The sequence below is a fragment of the Hypanus sabinus genome, chromosome 22 (genome assembly GCF_030144855.1).
Source record: "Hypanus sabinus isolate sHypSab1 chromosome 22, sHypSab1.hap1, whole genome shotgun sequence".
In the NCBI taxonomy this organism is placed as follows: Eukaryota; Metazoa; Chordata; class Chondrichthyes; order Myliobatiformes; family Dasyatidae; genus Hypanus; species Hypanus sabinus.
Genome location: NC_082727.1, coordinates 29735806 through 29762357, shown reverse-complemented (window position 1 = coordinate 29762357; position 26552 = coordinate 29735806). Strand labels below are relative to the sequence as shown.

Genomic DNA, 26552 nt, shown 5'->3' with positions numbered 1-26552 from the left:
TTAAAAAAGCAGTAAAAGTAAACAATAAATTATCTGAAGGCAGCAGTCTGAGAGCGATTTATAAAATCAGCTGCCAGTGCACATCTTTGACTAAATGTCAAACTAATCGTCAGCGCTGGGTTAATCAGTTCCACAGAGCTGGTAACTGACATCAAGCAGCAATTTCCTTTTTAAAACACAAAGGTGCAAGAAATAAAATGGCAATTAATTCATTAATACATAGGTCAGAAGAAAGTATGGCCTAAGGGAGGGGAGTACTTTGTACTAAATACCATGCCATGACATTTATTTTCACCATATATAAACAGAAATGTGGAGAACTGTTTTGTTCAGTTAAAGAAATAATGAGTAACACACAAATGTTGGAGGAACTCAGCAGGTCAGATAGCATCTATGGAAGTGAATAAACAGTCAACATTTCAGGCCAAGAGCCTTCTTCAGGACTGGAAAGGAAGTGGGAAGATGCTAGAATAAAAAGGTGGGGGAAGGGGAAAGAGGACTAGCTGGAAAGTGATAGTGTAAGCCAGATGGGTGGGGAAGGGGAAGGGCTGGAAAGGAAGCATCTGATAGGAGAGGTGGACAATGGGAGAAAGGGAAGAAGGGGAGGTGATAGACAGGTGAGAAGAGGTCAGAGTGGGAAATAGAAGAGGAAGGTTGGGGGTAAGGAAAACAAAATTACCAGTAGGAGAGATCGATGTTCATGCCATCAGGTTGGAGGCTACCCAGATGAAATCTGAGTTGTTGCTCCTCTATCCTGAGAATGGCCTCATTGAGGCAAAAGCGGAGGCCATAGACCAACATGTCAGAGTGGGAATGGGGAGAAGAATTAAAATGCTTGGTCACTAGGAAATTCTGCTTTTGGCAGATGGAGCAGAGGTGCTCAACAAAGCGAATCCCGAAATTACGTCGAGTCATAGCAATATAGAGGAGGCCACATCAAGAGCACCAGATACAATAGATGACCCCAACAGATTCACAGGTGAAGTTGTGCCTCACCTGGAAGGACTGTTTGGGGCCCTGAATGAAGGTGAAGTGAATGGCCATTGTAGCATTTTTGAAATTGGCAGGTAGGAGATGAGTTGAGAGGGATGAGTGGACCAGGGCATCACAGAGGAGTGATTCCTGCAGAAAGTGGAGAGTGAGGTGAGGTAAAGATATTGTTTGTTTAGCAGTAGGATGCTGTTGAAGATGATGGAAATTGAGGAGAATGATCTATTGATGTGGTGGCTCGTGAGGTGGTAGATGAGGACAAGAGAAATTGTACTTGTTAAGGCTACTGTGAAACTGTTGGGGTCATCTATTGTATCTGGTTATCCCAATGTGGCATCCTCTACATCAGTGAGACCCAACATAAATTGTGGGACTACTTTAGCGAATCTCTCCCTCTCTCTATACCTGCCTACCACTTCCCATAGGTGCTCCTCCTCCTTCCCTTTTCCTCATGGTCCACCCTCCTCTGTCAGATTCCTTCTCCAGCCCTTTTCCTTTCCCACGCACTTGGCTTCACTCATCACCTTCTAAGCCAGTCCTCCTTCCCCCCAGCTCCCACTCCTTTTTATTCTGGTATCTTTCCACTTCCTATCCAACCCTGCAGAAAAGTCTCAGCCTGAAATGTCGACCGTTCATTCACTTCTCCAGTGTTTCGTATGTATTGTTCTGGATGTCCAGCACCTGCAGAATATCTTCTGTTAATATAATTATTATTCATTTACGATGGGGAGTGATGTTGTCAAGGTTAGCCACATGCCCTATGTGAAACGGAGACACCTCTTTCTGTCTTATTAGGGAGAGAGCGTGCCTGAGGTATGTCGAATACCGGGTGAACAAGCAGTCTTTGGAGTACTGCAAGTCTGTTTCCTTGCTCACGCTTGAGTGCTTGGAGGCGGGTGCTGATGCTTTTTGTTGCCAGTGGGAGGAGGAGGTGGGATTGTTGCGCGTAACGTGGGAGGGAGGGGAGCTGGTGGGGGGGGATTTTGGGGTTCTAACATTTAACTGTCGTTCATTCTTTGGGGGCACTCCTCTGTTTTCTGGATGGTTGCGAAGAAAAAGCATTTCAGGATATATATAGTATACATTTCTCTGACATTAAATGTACCTTTGAACCCTTTGATGTCCATCTCTTAGAGATGGTGGTGAAGTATCTTTTGAACATTTGCACCCTGTGCTGAAGATAACTGGAACTCCAGTGATTAGACCCAAAGGCTATGAAGGATTTGCATTAGGTTCATAAACAGGATTGTATAACTTGGAGGAAAACCTGCAGATGCATGGTGATGATGCATGATTGGGGTCATGAGGTTGGGAGCAGTTGTTAGAATAGATGAGCTGAATAATTGCAGTGCATTTTGCTGACAGCACAATTGTTACCATGGTACCTTATTTCTGAAGGGAGATAATGCACCTGCGCTTGCATGTACTTAAGCACGAGAGAAGAGATTCAACTTTGACATTAAGGATGGGGGCAGGGGCGACAAACAACTACGCAAATTTGTCCAGGATGGAGTCAAATTTCTCGATTGTTGTTGGTCCTGCACAAAACCAGGGAGCATTCCATAATGCTCCTGATAGACTTTGTTAACAATCGAAACAGTTTAGCAAGTTTGGGAATCAATCACAGCCTCTGGCCTGATCTTGTAGACATGGTTGATTCAGGTTAATGTTTCTGGTTAATGATCATGTCAAGGATCATGTTGCAAAATTCCAGTTTAACTTCCAGTTTAAGACGGCACGACCGAGCACACACAACAGCTTACTGGTAGTTTAAAAGGCAAGGAGTTCTGCTAAAAAAAACTTTATGAATAACACTTTCCTGAAGTAGATTGTGGTAAATTATCACCATAAACAATGAAGAGGCGAGCAAAAGAAATTCGAGGGATGGACCACGCTGCTACGTTGCAGAATCGACGCAGATGGAGTGAGCCATTTGAGGAGGGGAGGTTGAGGCAGAGGAGTTTCGATGCCCTTGTAACTGGCCTGGGCACCGAGCCAATTTGGAGAAATCAAGAGCAGCGGCTTCGGGCTGGTGGTGAAATCTTGGCCAGGAGCGAGTCGCTGGGTGGCATGTTCTAGGCCCGGAGCCTTTCACCGCAGCGGTGCCCGAGTTCCACGTTATTTGGGCAACTTAAACGATATCCTGGAAAGACAGGGCATCGGGGTCAGAGCTGAAAGCTACTTTCACTCAGTCTCCCACAATGTTCACCTCTCTCTCTATGGTGCCAAGGCTATGAATGCTGCCCCTGGGGGCTGTTCTCCAAGCCTGCTAATATGATGGACTGATACCAAGGCTTGGGCCTACTCCAGGGTTTGGATCCAAGAACTCATCTTGGTCTGGAATGTTGTTGCTCATTTCTATTGTTTGCATGATGTGTTTTCGCCCCCCTTTCTCTGTGTATCGGGTGTTGGCCGTTATTTTATTATTTTTTTTAAACTGGGTTCTTTCGGGTTTCTTGTGGCTGCCTGTAAGCGAACAAATCTCAAGGTTGCATAATTTATACATTCTTTGATAATAAATGTACTTTGAAATCTTTGAAGTTGGACCGTACTGTTCAATGTGAACGATAGGTGATCAGATCTTTCCTTGTTAGTTTGGGCAGTGGCAGCCACATTTTGGGTATAATATTGCTTATCACTCAGCCTGTACATTATTGTTAAAGTCTTGTTGCTTGTCAGGCCTTCTACTAGCAAACATCTTGGAAATTCATGACTTTCTCCCTATTCATTGAAGATCTTGGAAAATAATATTCAATGCCAAGAAATGTTATAAATTCTCTCATAAGCTCAGTTCAAAAAATGCCCTTAGGCCAGTACCATCATTTTTAAAATCGCTATTAGATCTAAATATTGTGGAACACTCAAGACTTAATTCAATTCACTTGTGGACATTTCAAATTACAAATCCTATAACCAAGGTGGCTTAATTTCATATCATTAATAAATACCCAAGCACACTACAGTGAAATTATATTTTTACCAATGTTATGAATACAGAATAATATCTTGCTGAATCTGTTGAAGATAATCTTTTTTTGTTAGAAAGATTCTGCATAAAATATACATATAGACTAAAACTCTCAGTTTTATTTCTCTTTGGCTTAGGAATGTGATTCTGGGTACATATCGGCCCTGACCTTGCTGTGAGGATTCTAACCCTCAAACTAGGAGTGGCACTCTTATTTAAATGTAAAATACACTGGGGATTTCACGGACAGAAGCTGAGAGGTTGTTTCCATTCTTGGGGCAAATCTACAACCAGCCTAGGGCATGGAGAAATACCATTCTCCAAGGGTCGTATGTTTTTGGAAGTTTCCATCCCAGAAACCAGAGTATACAAGTCATCAAGAATATTCAATGTCGATATTTGGAAGGCAGAAGACATTTGGACTTTAATAGAAGAGCATTAAATATTTTGTTTACTTGCTCCTAATCATAAGGCAATTGTATTTGCAAAACTCATCTGACCTGTATTCTTTTTTAAACCTTCACAAGTTTACAGGAAGATTTCTCAGGAATCCTGGAAACTTCCCTTTTCCCCAGTAAGAATTCTGAGCAGGAGGAAAGAGCCTGGTTAATGACCCAGCTTGATTTGGGAATCCATACTGAATTAGGTCCCGAAGTGGATAACTTTGTGTGCATGTGGGACTTTCCAGAGTAAGTGCAGTGGGCCGTGAAATACATTAACAAAGCTGGAGCTTTAATCAGAGATCACATCACTGTTCAACAGTATGTGGTTCAATAGCATGATTGAATATGGCAAGGTCAATTAGAAAGACTATGAAGAATTAAAATGAACATTAACGCTCACTTGTTAGGATTACAGTATAGGCTCCCACAAGCCCCCAACTGTCATATTTACTCCTGTCACATCCTGATTAAACCTTGTGATGCTAATCAGGCTTTGCCCTTTTACTGAAATTTATTTCTAATTTAACTAATAAAACTAATTTACTTTTATGTTCCAATGACCTGTTGGTAGATTAATTAGATGCTGTGAATTATCCCTTAGTAGTTAACGATAAAAATAAGGATGAAAGGGGGACTGATGGACATGTGAAACAGATCAGCTGAAATTGTACAGGGGAGATGGAGGGAGGTGAATGGGTCTAATCAGATTCTGGACCATGGACTGGTTTTCCTTATTATTGTTACATGTCCCATTCCAGTGACGAGCAAAATCCAGACCGAATCACTTTCCATGTTAAAGGACTCCTACGCTATTAGAAACCTTTGAGGTGAAGCATTAAGCTGAGAGGCTATTAATTTCAATTCCTGGATTCAATGCATCTCTTAGTGCTACTCGGAAGAGCAGCTGGAGACTATTCCCCAGCATGCTGGCCAATATTCATCTTTCACTCACTGAATAATGAACACGTTGCTGCACTACTGGTTGACAATAGTTGTGTATAAATAGGTTGTTAGAATGATCTCATCATAAATAGAAACTACTCTTCAAAAACAGTTGCTCGCATCATGAAAATAGTTATCTGTATTATTTGCAGTTTTAAACTTCATGATACCAGAAGCTTTAATAAAATATCTGGTTACATCCAAACCATTAATTATTAAACATACAGTAGTAATTAAAGGCATCTTGCTAACCTTAAAGTAATAACAGTTAGCTCCGGAAAGAATCATGCATTTCAAGAATCTTACATCCAGCCATCATCATTGTCAAGGAGTTGACAGTTTGGAAATACCAGTTTTCAGCTGAACTTCTGCAGTTCTGATGCATTATGTGGTCTAAATATCAGCCTGCATTCTGGAAAAAAAAGGTTCATCTAAAGTCTGAGCAAAAGTACTTTTTGGTGTTCGAGGGTATTACTTGTGGCTCTTTGTAAGTTTAACACCTCCGCTTTGATTACTGTGCTGTATGTCTAATGATGAATATACATTTGATGAAGTGAACACCTTCCACTTGTTCTTCAAATGGACAATAGCTCAACACACAAAATTCTTCCAAAGTAAGATTTTCAATGACTAGTTTTTACTAATTCAGATGCCTTGAAGCTATGTTACATAGAGACAAACTGCACTCTTTGTCCTTGTTGAGATTGGTACCCATAACTGAGATTTCATTTAGAGATACAGGCCCTTGCAGCCCAAAGAGCCCATGCTGCCCAATTACACCCATGTGACCAATTAATCTACTAACCTGTACAGCTTCAGAATGTGGGAGGAAATTGGAGCACTCAAAGAAAACCCACAGGGTTACGGAGAGAACTTACAAACTTCTTATACACAGTGTTGAATTTGAACCTGGGTTGCTACCAATAATAGCTTTACACTAACCATTATGCACCCCAAATCTATTTCTTCTTTGTTTTATATTGTTCCTTTATAACTTAAGCTGTTATTTCACAATTTTAATGTGAATGATGTGCACCTGTGATGATGCTGCAAGTTTTCCATTGCCTACATGCATTTGTGCAAATCCATTCAACTCAACCTTGACATTCTACAAACTCAGATATGGTCTTACACATTAACCTTCTGCAAACTGAAATAGTCCCACATGTACTGTAATTTCAATGCATGCAGGGTCCCAGTCCTCCTCAGCTTTCAGAACATTGTAGGTAGCTTTTGTTGATCTCTGCCGCATCTCAGTTTCCTGCTGCATTCAGGTGGTCATCCATGCTCCAGAATCAAGGAAGGATACCATTGACTCATCTCAACAGACTAGTATGGCACAAGGATTTGCCTGGGCCTAGCATGTTCAAAGGGCAGGCTATTGTAGACTACTTGCGCCTTTTGCGAGACCTACTCAGCAACCTCCAGACAGGAGGTCTGGAAGGTCTCCATGGCCTTCCTGCACAAAGGAATGGTCTTCTGGAATGGAAGGCAAAGGGCATGAATAGAAAAACAGTGAACAGGGGTTGAAAATATTGCCAATGGCTGTATAAGTGGCTGAAAAAGAATGTACTTTGTGGATTGAAAATTTGTTACAACCAATGTTGCCACAATGAAGATGGCATTAAAAGCCCATGGAGTGGGGAGATAAAGCATGCAGTGATAAAGGGAAGGCTAGATTCGCATAACCTATTGAACACCAAACACCTGATGCCAAATTAATACAGCTCCAAAGGAGGAAGGAAGATCTAAAAGAAGTATTCATGCCTTGACATCAGTGTAAGGTAACTAATGACATTTCAACTTGACTGAGGAGCAACCTGTAATATGCTCTTGAAGCAATCTATCAATCTTGAGATGGTCATTTGCTATCAATGTACAACAGGAGTGAACAGAAGCCTCCTCAGCGTCACTTCTCATCCTCGGTGATTTCAAGCAGTCAAGAGAACCACTATGCAAATGCCTTTGTAATACAGTATTTCAAAGCTGTTAGTATAGCAGATGAGACTGAAACGAATATCATAACAAATTCCTGAAGATCACTTTAACATTTGCTGCCACGGCTCACAGGTGAATTTGCAGACACTTTTCATGGAACAGGGAAAGCAGAAATTCATCAAGTCCAGAAAGACAGCGAGAGCTGATGTAAAGCTGAGGGGCCAGATACCAAATGCATCCAGTCCCTCAGCTCAATAAGTATGGAATTACCCCTGGGCTCAATGAGGAGACCAGGGATGGAAAGGGAGACCACATCTTCTTTTCAATGAAACTGCCAGTCAGCTGTCAATGTGATGTGGCCTGTGATTTAAGGAACGTAACAGGTGTTATTTATGCAATATCATGTTGACACTTTTCTGAGAACTGCACCATGTGACCAAGTACTCATTGTATATAATATTGCATCACTGTTTAGGATGAGATATTTCACAGAGTGCCTGTGGCTACAGAAAAGTGCTTTCATCTGTGGTATGAGTCACATGACATAGGAATGCCCCTTTGTGTCATTGAACCACACTTATATAGCACCTTTGTTTAGTTTAGATAAAAATATCAGCTCTACTTCAGTATCTCAGTGAAGGAGAAAAGCACTGAGATGCTTTCAGCTGCTAAAATAATTGAACATGTTACGTTTATCTTGTGCCTGCGGTAGACACATGGTCACACTTAACCTTTTGCAGTTGGGCAGGTCCTAACCTCACATTGGTGTCCCAGCAGCAGCCCTGTGTCACAGTCACACAGAGCAGAAAGTAAGGGCTCTGCAAGTTTCCTTACAAATTGTACCGCAAATGCTCTTTCCACTGTTTTTGTATTGAAACAGTTAGACAGAACAATTATTTATATCTTAAAAGTGTTAAACTTGCCTATAACGATATCAAACATGCAAATTAACCATAGAACATAACAGCAGAGAGACAGGCCTTTTGGCCCTTCTTGGCTTGAACCATTTTTCTGCCTAGTCCCACTGACCTGAACCTGGGCCATATCCCTCCAAACCCTTCTCATCGATACACCTGTCCAAGTTTTTCTTAAATGTCAAAAGTGAGCCTGCATTCACCACTTCATCTGGCAGGTCATTCCACTCTCCCACCACTCTCTGCGTGAAGAAGCCCCCCTAATGTCCCCTTTAAATTTCTCCCCCTTCACCCTTAACCCATGACCTCTGGTTTTTTTTCTCCCCTGGCCTCAGTGGAAAAAGCCTGCTTGCATTCACTCTATCTATACCCATTATAATTTTATACACCTCTATCAAATCACCCCTCAGTCTCCTACGCTCCAGGGAATAAGGTAAAATTAAGAAAAATCCCAAGAGGTTCTAGAGCTGCATTAAGAGTAGAACGAGTAGCTATGGAGAGAGTAGATCCCCCTTAGAGATTAGCAGGGTGGCCTACATCTTGAACCACAGGAGATGGGTGGGATAAGTTATTAACTTCAAATTTTCTGCATAATCACTCAGAGTTGAACTGCATGTGCATGTAATGAGAGCTGTATAACTCATCTCCTTCTACCTTAGGCCACAAACTTATTAATCACTCCTGCCATGGACACTTTCTGGAGGTCCAAGATCCATATGCTCCACGACCGCTGGACTAAGTGTGTAAATGTAGGAGGGGACTATGTTGAAAAATAAATGTGCGAGGTTTTCTAAAATTGATTCCTTCTACATTAGGCCACAACCTTATCAATCACCCCTCCTAAGAACAAAAAAAAAGCATTGTGCAGCTTGTTCTTGTAATTCAGAATTAGAATCAGGTTTAATATCACCGACATATGTTGAGAAATTTGTTAGTTTAGTGGCAGCAGTACAATGCAATACATAATAGAAACAAACCAAATGAAAGTAAATACATGTTAAATAATTAAGTATTACAAAAAGAAACAGGAAAGTGGTTTATTTTGACAAAAAATAGTTTGTTGATGAGGTCACACTTTGAGTACTACAGTATATGCTGTTTTGGTCACTCTTCTGTAGGAAAGGCATGATTAAACTGCAAAGAGTGCAGAATAGATTTGTAAGGATGTTACCAGGATGAGAGGGCCTGAGCTATGGGGAGAGAGGGAACGGCAGTCAAGGGTACACCTTTATTCACTGGAACACAAGAGAATAAAGAGTGGCCTTATAGAACTGCTTATGAGAGGCATAGACAAGGTGGAGAGCAGGGTCCTTTCCGTATTGCAGGAGAGCCCAAAACAAGGGGGTACAGGTTGAGAGTGAGGGGTGGCGGGTAAGACTCAAAGGTGCCCCGGCAGCGTAGCAGTTAGCAAAATGCTATTACAGTGCCGGCAATTGCCAATCAGCTTTCAATTCCTGCAACTGTCTGTAAGAGGTTTGCATGTTCCCCATGTAACCAGGTGGCTTTCCTCTGGGTGCTCCTGTTTCCTTCACGTTTCAAAGGCATGTGGTTTGAGTTATTGAGATGTGGCCATGATATATTGGCAGCAGAAGCTTAGTGACTCTTACCCAGCACAATCCTTGCTGATTTGATTTGATGAAAATGATGTATTTCTCTGAACGTTTTGATGATGTGACAAATAAAGGTAATCTTTATCTAAAGGACGATTTTTTTCCATGTAGAGTGTGGTGAGTTGCCAGAGGAAGTGGCTAGGACAGGCACAATAATGGCAACAGTCATTTAAGAAGCTCTCTGATAGGTATATGGAGGAATGAGGTTTGGAGGAATATGAGCCAAATGCAGGAAATTGGAACTAGCTGAGTGGACAATGTGGTCCGCACGGACTGATTGGTCCAAAGAGCCTGCATCCATGCAATATTGCTCTGTAACCCTATAATAACTAGCTCTTAAAATGAAGTGAAAATATTTTACATTACCTTCCTTGTTAAAGTAACATAGGTATCAACAACATGCAAAGAAAAGCATTTTGCTATGAATTTATGCGGTCCCTTTAAACAAAACTATTGTACCCACTTTATATGCTGGGCTACTTCAGAAAGCCACAACAGTGTTATGTTTCTAATCACCTACACATTTATAGAGAAGCCAGAAAGATCTCCTTCTAATCTACATGCTTCAACCTCTCCAAGCAATTATTTCCACAGACCGTGAACACTTGGCACTGCCAATAACCTGCCCCTGTTTACTTGTTCTGATAAGGGATTTGACAACTGATATGTTGACAGCACCACTGTTTACAGTTTCCAGTATTGCAAAGTATGTGGACAGAGTGGGATCTCAACCTCTAACAAAGTCATTGTAAGATGTACAGGCTTGGACATGAGGCATGGTGACCTTAAACAAAGTGTGTGTGGTTAATTTAAGGGTTCTCCATGAGCTATTTATGGATCTTTTCCACAAGCATTGCAGCCAGCAAACAACAAGCCAACCACGTGATACAGTCCTTAAAGGGGTGACAGCATTAAAATAGACACCATCAGTCACAACCAATGTTGCAGACACTGCAAGTATATATTTTGCTGGAAAATCCAATATCAATATAATTAATGATATGCATTTTTTAGTTTTCTGAGCTTCCAGATCGACACCCATATTTTAGTTTTCAATCATAGGAGCGTAAGCCCTGCTGGGTGCATTAGGGATCTAGACACCACTACAGAGCATCAGAGTCGTTCACTAAAATCCAGATTACAGAAGATACAATCCAATTGCTGCATGCTAAAACAGGACAAAAGGAATAAGATAGCATCTAACTACTCCGGTTATGCAAAAAAGGTCTTCCCTCTAAACCTGAAAGATGAATTCTGAAAGGACTACCTTGATTAAAGCAGATACATCCCAAAAGCATAATGAGGTGGTAAAATTACAATAACTTGGAAACAAACCAAGTTATAGAGCCATAACACACACAAAATGCTGGTGGAACACAGCAGGCGAGGCAGCATCTATAGGGAGAAGTGCTGTCGACGTATCGGGCCGAAACCCTTCGTCAGGACTAACCGAAAGGAAAGATAGTAAGGGATTTGAAAGTAGTGGGGGGAGGGGGAAATGCGAAATGATAGGAGAAGACCGGAGGGGGTGGGATGAAGCTAAGAGCTGGAAAGGTGATTAGCAAAAGGGATACAGAGCTGGAAAAGGGAAAGGATCATGGGACGGGAGGCCTCAGGAGAAAGAAAGGAGGGGGGGAAGCACCAGAGGGAGATGGAGAACAGGCAGAGTGATGGGCAGAGAGAGAGAACAAAAACAAACAACTAAATATGTCAGGGATGGGGTAAGAAGGGGAGGAGGGGCATTAATGGAAGTTAGAGAAGTCAATGTTCATGCCATCAGGTTGGAGGCTACGCAGCTGGTATATAAGGAGTTGTTCTTCCAACCTGAGTTTGGATTCATTTTGACAATAGAGGATGCCATGGATAAACATATCAGAATGGGAATGGGATGTGGAATTAAAATGTGTGGCCACTGGGAGATCCAACTTTTCCTGGCATTCCGAGCATAGGTGTTCAGTGAAACGGTCTCCTAGTCTGCGTCGGGTCTCCCCAATATATAAAAGGCCACACTGGGAGCACCGGACACAGTATACCACACCAGCCGACTCACAGGTGAAGTGTCACCTCACCTGGAAGGACTGTCTGGGGCCCTGAATGGTGGTGAGGAGGAAGTGTAAGGGCAGGTGTAGCACTTGTTCCACTTACAAGGATAAGTGCCAGGAGGGAGATCGGTGGGAAGGGATTGGGGGGATGAATGGACAAGGGAATCGCGTAGGGAGCAATCCCTGCGGAAAGCAGAAGGGGGGGGAGGGAAAGATGTGCTTGGTAGTGGGATCCCGTTGGAGGTGGCGGAAGTTACAGAGAATTATATGTTGGACCTGCAGGCTGGTGGGGTGGTAGGTGAGGACAATGGGAACCCTATCCTGAGTGGGGTGGCAGGCAGATGGGGTGAGGGCAGATGTGAGGGAAATGGGACAGATGCGTTTGAGAGCAGAGTTGATGGTGGATGAAGGGAAGCCCCTTTGTTTAAAAAAGGAAGACATCTCTTTCGTCTTGGAAAGAAAAGCCTCATCCTGAGAGCAGATGCAGCAGAGACGGAGGAATTGTGAGAAGGGAATAGCCTTTTTGCAAGAGACCGGGTGGGAAGAGGAATAGTCCAGGTAGCTGTGAGAGTCTGTATGCTTATAGTAGATATCAGTAGATAGGCAGGCTCAAGAGATGGAGACAGAAAGATCAAGAAAAGGGAGGGAGGGAGGTGACAGAAATGGACCAGGTAAATTTGAGGGCAGGGTGAAAGTTAGAGGCAAAGTTAATGAAGTCGATGAGCTCAGCATGCGTGCAAGAAGCAGCGCCAATGCAGTCGTCGATGCAGCGAAGGAAAAGAGGGGGATGGATACTGGTATAGACTTGGAACATGGACTGTTCCACAAAGCTAACAAAAAGACAGGCATAACTGGGACCCATATGGGTGCCCATGGCTACACTCTTGGTTTGGAGGAAATGGGAGGAGCCAAAGAAGAAATTATTGAGAGTAAGAACTAATTCTGCTAGACAGAGGAGAGTGGTGGTAGAGGGGAATTGGTTAGGTCTGGAATCCAAAAAAAAGCAAAGAGCTTCGAGACCATCTTGGTGGGGGATGGAGGTATATAGGGACTGGACATCCATGGTGAAAATAAGACAGTGGGGGCCAGGGAACTTAAAATCATTGAAAAAATTTAAAGCATGAGAAGTGTCACGGACATAGGTGGGAAGAGATTGAACAAGGGGGGATAAGACAGTGTCAAGGTATGCAGAAATGAGTTCAGTGGGGCAGGAGTAAGCTGAGACAATAGGTCTACCTGGACAGGCAGGTTTGTGGATCTTGGGTAGGAGGTAGAAACGGGAAGTGCGGGGTGTGAGAGCTATGAGGTTGGTGGCAGTGGATGGGAGATCCCCAGAGCTGATAAAGTTTGTGACGGTATAGGAGATAATGCCCTGGTGCTCCTTTGGTGGGGTCATGACCAAGGGGTAAGTAAGAGGAGGTATCAGAGAGTTGTCGCTGTGCCTCGGCCAGGTAGAGGTCAGTACACCAGACAACAACAGCTCCCCCCTTATCAGCGGGTTTTATAGTGAGGTTGGGATTGGTGCAGAGGGAGCGGAGAGCAAAGTGTTCAGAAGGAGTGAGGTTGGAATTGGAACAGGGTGTGGTGAAGTCGAGACGGTTGATGTCCCGTCGGCAATTAGCAATGAAGAGATCCAGAGCAGGCAGAAGACCAGAGCGGGGTGTCCATGAAGAGGAGGAGGGTTGAAGATGGGAGAAGGGGTCATCGGTGGGGGTAGGAGAGTCCTTGTCAAAGAAGTAAGCTCGGAGACGGAGCCGGCAGAAGAAGAGTTCAGCGTCATGGTGTATGCGGAACTCACTGAGGTGTGGGCAAAGGGGGACAAAGCTGAGGCCCTTAATGAGGACAGAGCGCTCTGCCTCAGAGAGGTGAAGGTCAGAGGGAATGGTAAAGACCCGGCACGGATGAGAGATGGGATCAGAGGGGGGAGGGAGGCTGGTGGTGTCAGTGGAGAGGGGAGGGTAGGGGAGGGTTGGGGTGAGAGGAAGATGGAGCCTCTGAGGGCCCAGGAGCTGACGATGGGATCTGAGGGGGAGGGGATTGCAGAGTGGTGGTGGGGGAAGGGGAGACGGGAGTCACAATCACAGCACGTGAAGACCCGGCGTGGAGTTCAAGGCTGGAGTCGCAGTCGGTGGTTGCGTAATCGCTTTAAGGTTGTCCATGGCCGTTGGAACACGCAGTGATGATGCTGGAGTCTGGGTTTTCAATGTGCCCTGGGTCGCTGGGGCAGCCGAGATCGACGGCCGGGGCGAATCTATGGCCATTGGAACACGTGGTGATGACGCTGGAGTCTGGGTTTTCAATGTGCCCTGGGTCGCTGGGGCAGCCGAGATCGACGGCCATATATATAGAGCCATATATAGTATTAAAGCACAGACACAGGCCCTTCAGCCTGTACAACTTTACCAGCCTAATCTTCTACCCAGTCCCATCGTCATAGTTAAGCAAAAAAAGGAATATTAACTGCAAGTTCTAAAACACTGAAATGGAAGGTTCTACCATCTTGGATCTCAGAAGTTGTGAAGAGCTGCTGCTGATAGAAGTTACCACTGAGAATTGAAAGCACCATGCCAATAATGAAATGCACTCGAACAACACAAATCTAATCCAAATAGGATCAAACTGTCAAACTGCTGATGCTGGAAATCTGGTCTAGTCCAAATGTATCTAGAACAGAGGTTCCAAACCTTTTTATTACTATTAACCAAGGGGTCCCAGGACCTGAGATTGGGAATCCTTGATCTAGAATGTTTTGATGAAATGGTTGAATATTGCTCTCTGGTAATTTATGCTAGTCATCCACCCCCTCACCCTATGTACAGAGCCAATCAGCTTAGGAGAAAAATTGAAAAAGAAATCCCAGAGACAGAGGAGAAATGATGGATAGTGGCCAAGGTCACTAAACTTACTGATTCTGATGAAAGAGAAGTCAAATGGATGGTCAAGGACCACCATATAACTTTAACTTCAGAAGAAATTACAGAAGCACTGGCAGAGGCCACATTGTTCCAGCAAAAACTGTTAGAGAAATATGAAGCTCACAACATTTAACACGATGCAAATCTGAACATCTACCAACTGGCACATTTCAACAGAAAGTAGACAAGGAAGCAAAGGAGCAAGATATTATCCAGAGCTTCAGAGTGGTTGAGAAATCAAATAATAATCTCCATAAAGCTGGAAGAGGTCAACTCACACTACAGGCTGACAAATTACTCTACGGGAGAAAGAATGCCAGTTCTGAGACAAGAGAAACACAGTAGGCAAAATTAAGCCAAACCGAGAAAACAAAATGACAGCTTCTGCAAAATAATAAATTTCACAACATATGTCAAGGATAATAAACCTAATTCTGATTGAGAAGCAAAAGCACCAGAAGGTAAGAAAGAGCTGAAGTTTTTTCTAGGGCTAATCAAACAACTGAATTATTTCATTCCTCACATGTCTGAACATATGGCAAGCCTAATGAACTAATGAGATAAGATGCTACAAATCAGTGATCATAATCTCATGAAATGATCTTTAATAAATTTAAAGAGGCAATGCATGTTGAGACAAACTTCCCAAATATCAAAAATAAAAGATTTTTTTCCTCAATGTAGACACCATCAGAAAAGGCCTGTGAGACTTAGTACAAGGTAGCAAACTAAAAGCATTTGCAGCTAAAACACTCATTCAAACAGAAACAGAACATGCCAACACAGAAAGTTAGTTATTATTTCTACAAGTTTGTTTTTTGTGCAGGGAGGAGGGCTTTGGGGCATTGATGATAGTGCTGCCTTTCTTTCTTGGTTTCATGGCTATCAGGAGAAGAATTTTGGAATTGATAACAAATGAACCTTTAAGGGATGTGAGAAGTTCCACATGGATCACCATGGAACTAAGCTTGTGCCACCAAGTAATCAGTAATCCCTGGAGTGATTCTGCAAGGAAAAAAAGCTAAGTAAGGCTCCAGCAAGTCTGCCAAGTTTATGACAGCTTCAGGATTATGATTTTACTTTGAAATGCATTCCAGTAAAGAAACAGTGCTTGCCTTTTGTCAAAGAAACACAAGATGGACAATTTGCATTTTAAGATATATAAATAAGTAAATGTGATACTGACAAAGTTGAGTTGTAACAGAGAAAAACTCAATAGAACATTACAGCACAGTGCAGGCCCTTCAGCCCACAATGTTATACTGTCCTTTTAACCTACTGGAAGTTCAATTTGACTATTCCCTCCCACATAGCCTTCCATTTTCCTATCATCCATCCACCTACCTCAGAGCTTTGTGAATACCCCTAATGTATCTGCCTCTATCAGCACCCCTAACAAGGCACTCATTACTGTGAAAAGAAAACTCACCTCTGATATCCTCCCTATACTTTCCTCCAATCACTTTAAAATTATGGTTCCTCATAGTATCTACTTTTACCCTGGGGAAGATGATACCTCTCATCCTCCTTTGCTCCAGGGAGGAAAGCCCTAGCTTGCTCAGTCTATCCTTATAAGACATGCTCCTTAATCCAGGCAGCATCCTGGTAAATCTCTGTACTCTCTCTAAAGCTTCCTATAATGAGACAACGCGAACTAAACACAATATTCAAAGTGTGGTCTAATTAGGGTTTAAGAGAGCTGGAACATTACCTCATTAATCTGACTAATGAAGGCCAATTTACCTTAACAACCCTATCAAATGGTAAATTAATATTCCAGTAAGATAAAAGGACAGTATAACATTGTGGGCTGAAGGGCCTGTACTGTGCTGTAATGTTCTATTGAGTTTTCCTTTGTTCGTACCTTATCAACTAGCTTTGAGAGATGTCTGGAGATGGATACAGAGGCACCCCTATTCATCCACACTGCCAGGAGTCCTGCCATTAACCCCATATTCTGCCTTCAAAAAAGAATCAATTCACACTTTCCCAGGTCAAACTCCACAGTATTGATGAAGCTTAGGTCCTCCTTCGACATAAAGCTCTAGTTAGGTCTCACCTGGGGTACTACATTCAATTCTGCTCACTCGGAAGGATATGGCTATTCTGGAGAGGGTGCAGAACAGGCTTGCCAGAGAGTTGCCTGAATCAGAGGACTGGGCAACAGGGAGAGACTGGACACACTTGCACTGTCTTAGGCACATGAATGTGCAGAGAAAGGAGGGATATGAACATTCTGCAGGCAGAAAGGATTAGTTTAGTTAGACATTTGGTTACTAACTGAATTAGTACGGCACAACATAGTGAGCTGAAGGACCCGGCCCTATGCTGTACTTTTCAATGTTCTAACTCAACAGTGACTGAAAAAGTGAAACAACTACAGCCAGTAATAAGACTGTGTAGGTTAACCTGGAATGGCATTTCATTTGAAGGTGGTGACTCTTCCTGCATGCAGTTTGATTCAACTCAGAAATGATGCAAAGAGAAACTTGGTGACCATGTAGGCCCTGAGAAATGCAAGTTGAGAGCTCAACCATAAACACAAAGAGTTTCCACAGATGCTGGTAATCCAGAGCAACACACACAAGATGTTGGAGGAACTCAGACAGTCAGGCAGCACCTATGGAGAAAAATAAACAGTCGACTGCTAAACAGTTGAGAGGTAAATAAGCTGTATACCTTTACTAACTATAGAAAATTAACATACACAGCTTGCTTACGACCTGCAGAAAGAAGAAAAAAGATGATGGAGTCTCCCCAGATATCATCTAAAACTACTGAACACAACCAGAAACAAAATTTTATAGACGCAGGCTACAACTTTAAGTTCACATTTATTAGAAATATGAAAAATAAATAGATGCAAAGCCCTAGATGAACTGATGGACTAATGAGGTTTTTATTGGGCAAGCAGCAATCTGAAGAGTGAATGGCCACAGTGCAAAAAAAAAAGGCTCATAAGTTAATTTTAAATTGAAGGAAATAATTTGAGAATTACAACAGTTTGCAACTTGGATGCAGAATAAGTGATCCTGAAGGAACTATTATGCGACAAGTCATCTCCAGAAAATCTAGAGAGGTTGCAACGCAGTAAGGGTTCCCCAGTCTGAGCTCCACAATATCTGTTAAGCACAGGGCTTCGTGGAGTGAAAGACCCAAACACTAGGCAAAGACCAAGGAACGCACAGAAATTGCCTTATTACTAGGTAATTAATTAATGCACAAGTCAAAATAAGCAAACTCTAAAACAATAATGCTAAAGTACTACTCTGGTGTTTGACAGGGCAGTCAGTGGCAAGCATGGACCGAATTATGAAACAAAGATGGAACCCAGCACAAGTGGCCAATAAGTCTGTCCTCTAAAGTCACACAAATCAAATTCTGAGAAGGACCAGCAGATGAGACAGAATAGGAGTCAACTCTAACCTGCATTCCTCCATGAGGACCATGCCGTTGGGTTTGGAGGCTTATGTGCTTCTATGACTTGGAGAGCTACAGAATGTTAGCTGGAGTCCGGGTTTTTTGCTTTGGTTCTTGGTAGGATCACCCCACCAAACAGGTCAAAGGGTAGAGGTCAGACTGAGTGGCCCTTAAGTCCTCCAGATCCGGGGGTTCAGTTCAGGGCCAACAACCCTGAATGGTAAACCAAAACTGTGACAAAACAGTAATGAAGAATCCTTCTACATCTGAGTGCAACTCTATTCCTGAGTCTCCACATGGAACTTGCATGGTAGTTGTGCAAACGAGCTACTGACACGATGAAGGAAGCACCAAACACCGCCAGAGGTAGAGGACCTTCATTGCTGCCTAATCGCCAGTGGCATGATGGGCAGTAATTAATTCAAGCCTACATTAGAAATAATAACAGAAATTATTGACATTGTATTGGGCACAAGGAAACACTATGTATTGCTCAGCAGCACACAGCCTGTGATCTGAAAATGAACAATGTAGGACTCAGATTTGAGTATTAATCTAGATCTTTCAAATCAACCTCTGATAGCTTTATTTGAAATATTTCCTACAATATAAATATATTCTTCCATAACGTAGGTATGGGTGATTCGCTATAAATGTGGAAGAATCACACAAGCATGGTTCCGTTCACAAGGATTACCCAAGTGTGAATTGATTGAAATTTTCAAATATTTTAAAAAATACAATTGCAAGGGTAAATAGAAGAAAACTATAATCATCTGGTTCAAGTGTCTCGGACTCAGGGCACCAACATAAATTAGGGGTGGCCATAGAAGTTAAGAAAACCCTTCTAATTGCAAAATGTGATAGAAGTTTGCTAAAACCTCAGCATGATAATTGATGACTCAATTAATTATTAACTTTTACATACTTGTTAGCTAACAATAGTCAAAGAAATGTAGGAGTTTGGTAACTGATCAGCCAGAAGCTCAATAAATGGTAGAACAAATTCAAAGAATTAAAGGGCATCTTCCTCCTTCTGAGTCATCCAAACAATTAACAATGTCACTTCCAGGTTCCTGCTGAATAATACAGTTGTGCAGTTAAGAATCAGGCCCTTCAACCTCCTTCATCTACACCAACTGTGATGCCTACCTGCTCTAATTCCATGAGCCCACATCACACCCATTCCTCTCCATGAGCTTGTCCAAATGCCTCATAGCTGCTGTGATTGCATCCACTTCCACCACTTCTTCTGGCAGCTCATTCTATATACCCTCCACCCTCTGAGTGGAAAAACTCACCCGTCAGATTTCATTTTAAATTTCTCCCCTCTCATTGTCAGCTGACATCTTTAGTTTTAGATTCCTCCACAACAAGAAAAAGACCATCTATTCTATCCATGCTGCTCAGACTTTGACAAAACTCTATAAGGTCACTCCACAGGCTCCTCTACATTCTAATAAGAATAAATCTCTGCCTATCCAATCTTTCCTAGGTCAAACATTTTTATTCCAGGCCACATCTCAGTGAATCTCTTCCTTACTCTTTCTAATGCTAACACATCCTTCCTGTAATTTTGTGATCAAAGCTGTTCATAATATTTTAAGCGCAGTGTCATCAGTGTTTTAGTAGCTGCAATGTGCCATTCCAGTTCATATACTTTAATCTTATTCAGAGCTACATATGTTTCTAGACCAAAGTCATTTTGGTAATCTGCATTATTTGAAGGCTGCATAAAACAAGAACTCCATTTGACTTACTTGGAGACAAGTCTACATGGATCACATTCAAGACCAGCTTGGTGGCAGTCATGACAAGGTCAGGAATAACTACTATCCTGTTATGTATGTCCAATTGCTCAGCATTCCACAACATTTTGCATGCTCTTGTTTGTTTTATCACTCCCTAATTGCCTCTAACAACCTATGAACCACTGTATCCCCACAAAAATCCTGGACTTATCCCCACTGCAAACACCTTTCTCTTATCAATTTCTTCCTGCTCTGCAACCTCAAAAACATTTATTTATCCTCTATTTACCAGTTCTGATGAAGGATCTTTGACCCAAAATACTTCTCACAGATGCTCCATGACCTGAGTTTTTACAACGTTCTCTGCTTCAATAATCTCTAGCTTCTGCAGATTTTTTGGTGTCCTTGAACATTTTGCTGCCTTTCTGATACATGCCCAATTGGCAATCAACACTTCCTCTCAATTCCTTAATTTTTCCTGACAATTGTTCCACATCATCCTTGTCTCCTTGTCCAAACAGCCCGTCACCAACCCCCAGTCAAATCGGTCCAATTAAACATATGAACGATTTAATTCCATCCGTGGCCTTTCTTTTATCCACATCCCTGAAACTTTTAACAGCATTACAGTCATCAATACTATCCTCTGTATCCCCAGATCTAGTTCTTGTCCACTATTCAACCAACACACACAAAATGCTGGAGGAACTCAGCAGGCCAGGCAGCAGCAGTGGAAAAAAAGTACGGTCGAGGTTTCGACTGCTGAGTTCCTCCAGCATTTTGTGTGTGTTGCTCAGATTTCCAGCAACTGCAGATTGTCTCTTGTTTGTGACTTGTCCACTATTCCCTCAGTCCTTTGCTGGTGACTACCCCATTTCTATTCCTCAATCACAACCAACATTGGTGTCAACACCTTCAGCTGATCAATGAAAACAACCAACAAACAGGAAGTTTAACTTGACCTTGTTTCTTTGCTCCTCCACCCCCAACCCTGTGCCTGACTGAAAAGCAAAGAGCGCAACGGTAGTGCAGTGGTTAGCGCAACACTACTACTGCTCGTGGCGGAGTTTGGAGTTTAATTCCGACGTTGTCTGTAAGACATTTGTGTGCCCTTTCCGTGAGCGTGTGGGCTTTCACTGGGTGTTCCGGCCTCCTCCCACAATCTAAGGATGTACACCGGTCAGTAGGTTAATTGGTCATTGTAAATTGCCCTCTGACTAAATAGTTAAGTTGCTGGGTGGTATGTCTTGTTGGGCCAGGAAGGCTATTTCCACACTGCATCTCTAAGAGTAAATTCAAAATTTGCAATTACTTAGGTATCTGTTGTGCAGTGGAAGATTCTAAAGCTGCAGAGAGGACTTATTACTTAGGCAGGTGAAGGAAGAACAGTTTTGGGTTGGATGAAAGCAGTCATATGAACTCAGTAGTTTGGAGAAGGTCAGAGATACTAAGGAACAAGCCCTTGGAGGGATTTGAGCACAAGGATAATATTGTCAACTGTATATGCTGCAGGCAAGTTCAGTTAGTGGACAAAATAGCCATAACAAAAGCAATTAAAAGTAATTCTCTCTCCTGTGGTTTTGCCTGATTCAAATTCAGCAGCATGAAGTTGAGAGGTGAATGGACCTTGGTGAGAATAATTGTCATTAAATTACCTTCGATGCAGGATGCATTATGCAAGTATCCATAAAAATTTACAAACATTACAGCTGGACCTGTCACCATTCCTATCATGAATGCTCCTACGACCTGTGAATAATGGGTACAAAGACCCAAGTGCCAGTCTGGCTTATTTTTGAACGTAATATAGTTAATATGTTAACATGTTACAAAATGGACCAGATTTGATTGAAAAGCTTGCCAAATGTTGCCCAACCTCATGATGAAATTGTTACACTTGCAAAAAGCTTGATGAAACAGTAATCTATTGTTAAGTTTCCCACTTTGGTCAATCGTACCAGAGTAATTTAGCAAACTCCAGTGGAATAAATTGTTAAGGAAAGAGTGAAGGTTGGAGTAATAGGTTACATTAAATTGGATCTTATTGGACATGCTTGCATTCTCCCACCAGCTGTCCACCTCAGTTTCTCCAGCCACACATTTATCTGGTGTCCTCCTGGCATTTCTGCCACATCCCTTCCAGGGTGCAGAGCAGGCCTTAAGTAGTTAGGTGAAAGCGAAGACCCAGTCCATTGACAGTTCTGATGGCCTTCTGACTGCTTGTGCTGTCAAAGCCATTCCTAGTTTTGAATCATCCAGAAAATAGTGAAACAAGCAAAATAAAATAAAATTAAATTTAGTTGAAGTGTATTTTCAGTTATAGAAATTAGTAAGCACAACAAACTTCTGTTTAGCAAAGGTAGGCAATCATACTAATGGAATTACCATCAGTGCAGCAGCCATCACCTGACACATCACAGTGAAGAATGAATAAACTCTTCTCGGCTTTCAGCAGGGTACAGGTATCGATTTGAACCAATGTTTCGATGACAAACTCTGCCATCTTCATCAGGGATCTTTTCACCGACACTAGATCCTTTTTCATCATAGTGCAGATTTTTCCAGATAAAACAAAGGGAGGCATTTTGGGTTTAATGAAACCAGTAATACATCATATTGAACTCCAAAACCTGAACACAAAAGTGCGCTAAAAATCTTTACCTAACAACGTCATCACGACAAACCAGCCTTTTGAAGCGAAACCCCAACTCAACATCGGTGGTTGTGAATTATGTACATTTTTCCCAATTGCGTTCCCCTACAATAGAACACTCCTAGTCCCCATGCTAAGTCCAGGGGCAGAGTGGGAGATTGCAAGCGCACACATTTGCTCTCTCCTGTGTTTCCAGATGCCAAGCCAAGAGTGCAGCGAGGTACACAGTGTTGTTATCCAGCTCTTCCTCTCTGATTCCATTAGAAGGCAGCACCATATTGCATCACTTTGCTCCTGCCAAATCCAATTCCACAGACTTTTAACACAATATGCCCGGCTGGCATTTAAGGAATCCCTTTGGGAGTGCTGCCTCTTGTACAAGGCCTCAAAGGCCTGATAGATGCCTATTATCCCAGGGCACTTTATGAATTTAGTGATTTCATCATTTTTTGAATAACTTCATAGTGGCCTAATTTAATACATTTCCTGAACTGCCATGACCCTGTGACTTTACATTTTGTTTCTCCAAGCATTCTTGGAAATCCTGCAATAACAAGATTTTCTTGTGTTTAGACAAAGCCTTTCAGGTTGTTGGAAGGAAGGTGGGCGGGTGTAGAGCAGCCAACATCGCTGACACGTCAGTTAATTCATTTTCTCTGTTATGTTTATAGACGACTGAGGAACGCTCACGTTGCATGGAAGGCAGCACAGTAACCAACCGTGTACAGACCAAGTGGTAATTGATCCAGAAGTGACAACAGAGACAGTCAGCACGTTTGCAGCTCCCAAGAATTCACAGAGCACCGAAACTTACCAGAAAACGGAAGCCTTGTCAGAAACATTCTGGGATGAACTCAAATGGGTATCAGTACTTGGAGTGGGAATCTTACTGAATATCTGAAATTCAAAAGCAAACACCTTACAGAATGATTTTGCAGTCTTCACAAGCTCAAAATATCCAAATACTGTACTATGAACGGTACAATTTTGCATAAAACACTGAAAAGGCACCAAACATCCAATATTCCAAGACTTGATACAAAATAGAACAAATGTGGAGTGGGAGAGGGAAAGGGCAGGTTCAATGTTAAACAGGTTATACTGTTGTATCTCCGATGCAGATGCTCTGCTGACCTCATCCCCAACATCAGTTTTTGCAACTTCAGTCTCTGCATGCAACTCCTCCCTCACCCAAATGCAAACTATCCCCCATCTCTCTTTGGATTCAGGGCACATATCACTGGATTAGCTACTTAGACCATTATACATAGGAGCAGAATTAGTCCATTCAGCCCATCAAGTCTGCTCTGACAGTCCATCATGGCTGATCCCGGTTCCTGCTCAATCCTCACCATATCATTGGATGTCCTGACCCTTCAGGAAATGATCAACCTTCACCTTAAATATATGCACGGACTTGGCCTCCACCACAGTCTGTGGCAGAGCATTCTACAGATTTACTACTCTCTGGCTAAAAAAATTCCTCTGTACCTCCGTTCTGAAGGGTTGTCTCTCAATTTTGAGGCTGTGGATACCCCCACCATGGGAAATATCCTCTCCACATCCACCCAATCTAGCCCCTTTCAACTATCTAGTATGGAAATCAACCACTAAATGCTGTTTTACCCAGTTTCCTTTTAAATGGAACAATGTGGCTACTTAGTAGTCGGCCCTCTTTGCTCTATGCTTCAGCCATCAGATTGAAATGGAGGAACAGGGTTGGGTAACATTCTGACTAAAAGCCGAAACAGAAAATGGCCCAGGGCCAATTTCCAGTTGGGCAAACTGCCAGCCCCTTGGTGCCCCTCCAGTGATTTCTCAGTCAAACCCAAAACCACACCTTGAACTGCCTTTGTCGTTGACAACAATACCTTTTGGAGCATTTTACTTGCCTTCATGTCCACAATCTGCGAATTAAGTCCCGAGGCAGAGACAGATGTTTGACAGGACACCACACACAGGTATTACTAGAAAGCAATTCTCCACACTCACCAAAAGCAGGCTGATCAGGGAAGAGCCTCAAGTGTCATCACTCCAGATTGATTGTAACACGGTAAAATTAACAGTCTTGAAACAAAACTACTCGTTTCATTGCCTGCCTAGGCAAGAGGCTCTGAGTTTGTTCTAACTTTTATCTACAATAGTCCACAAGGCTGCTGAATCCCACATTCCTCAATTGATTACATTGAATGCGCCTTTGTATCTTTCTGCGTAATACATTGACTTGACAAACACTGCGAAAAGAAAACAGTTTTATTGGATCTATTTGGTTAGGTTCTGCCAGTCAAGGTTAAACACTGAACCTCTGGCAAACTTGAATATTATTGAAAGGCTTTTCATCTACCACAAATCCTCCCACTTCCAACTATCGTGGTCGTGCTGAGCAACACACACAAAATGCTGGAGGAACTTAGCAGGCCAGGCAGCATCTATGGAAAAAAGCATAGTTGACTTTTCAGGCCGAAACCCAGGTGCTGCCGAAGTGTGTGTGTGTGTCTCTCTCTCTCACTATCCAACTATCCCACTATCCAAGTGTCATTTCCATCCAGTTCCATCTGCTTCTTCAGAAAAGAAAATCCACTGATATAAAATGGATGGCTATTGCTTGCATCCAATTGACAGCCCAAATTTCTTACATATGTTTAAATTTAATCTACAGATTAATCTTTCCAATCTTGTGACTTGTTGCAACAGAACACTTTCTATTAAATATAAAAATCTGTTACCCAAAAGCCGTTTTGAAGCATTCAGTATGTACATGAGAGCAGCCACTGGAGCACTTAAAGCAGCTGCTGATTTTAAAAAATGTCAACAGACCTCATTGTGATCATTGAGTTCACAGGGTCATACAGGTAGATCCAGTAGATAGAGACTTCTACGTAAGGGCAAAATTGCTAATATGGGGAGGGGTGGGCATAATTTTTAAAGTGATTGGAGGAAAGTATGGGGGGGCGATATCAGAGGTAAGGTTTTTACTCAAGTGGTAGGTGGTGGAACACCCTGCCAGAGTTGGTGGTCGAGGCAGATACATTAAGAGCATTAAAAAAGCACTTAGACAGACACATGGATGATAGGAGAATGGACAGCCATGAAATAGGGAAGGATGAGATTATGGGGTCAGTACAATATCATGAGCCAAAAGGCCTGCATTGTGCTGTAGTGTTCTGTGTTCTATCGCCATTCCCTGCTGCAATGTTCATCAACCTTCCTTCTACATTCAGCCTCTCATTCCCGAGAGTTCAATTTTTTAAATTCATATATTGTGTTCCTATTGCTGGTTTCCAAGTTATACCTTAAATCTTTTGGCTCTTGCTGTGGGATGAGTCCAACTCTTCAAGGCCAACACTTGTTTACAGTCAATAGGATCTTTGTATTTATTCAAACCTTGACACACTTTAAACCAAGGAGCACCCTACAGTGCTGTACGACACAATCACACCACTGGAACAATGATTAACGAACCCTTGTTCCACATTACAGAAGGCTCATATGTCCCCCTCCCTGCCTTGAGCGCTAATAGTTTCATTTAATGGGAAAACTCAAGGATGCAACCCTAAAATATTTTGTCTTCAAACATCTGAATAAGACAGCTTTGTCTGAATTCTGTTACTTGGATGCTAGTTTTCTAAAAAAGTGTACAATAAGCCTTCAAATTATTCTTCACATCACTAGCCGACCTGCCATCAATGACATATATACAGAAAAATGCCAGTAAAAGGCCAGAAATATTATGAAGGATCCCACCCACCCTGCTCTTGGACTATTTCTCCAACTCCAATCAGGGAGGAGACAACACAGCATCCACACCAGGGCCACTGGACTGATGCACCATCAATAACTCTCAGAGACAGGAGGCAAACGATAGGCTTTTATTAGCTGCAAGAGACCACGATTAGCAGCAAGAGACCACCACACAACATCCTGGAGACTGAGGGAGGAGCAGTGCCTCCAATCGCCTTTACACAG

The 26552-nt window shown here is 42.5% G+C and overlaps 1 protein-coding gene and 1 long non-coding RNA gene across 2 annotated transcripts in view; both read right to left on the bottom strand.

Annotated features, from left to right (window-relative positions):
• Positions 1 to 26552, bottom strand: part of ccdc6b (coiled-coil domain containing 6b) — a 149037-nt gene that overhangs the window by 7287 nt on the left and 115198 nt on the right. The window lies entirely within an intron of this gene.
• On the bottom strand, positions 1583 to 25282 carry LOC132379482 (uncharacterized). Its single transcript, XR_009507437.1, has 3 exons — positions 24579 to 25282; positions 23401 to 23483; positions 1583 to 3133 (listed from the first exon to the last, which is right to left on the bottom strand). It is a non-coding gene; the product is annotated as an uncharacterized LOC132379482 (long non-coding RNA).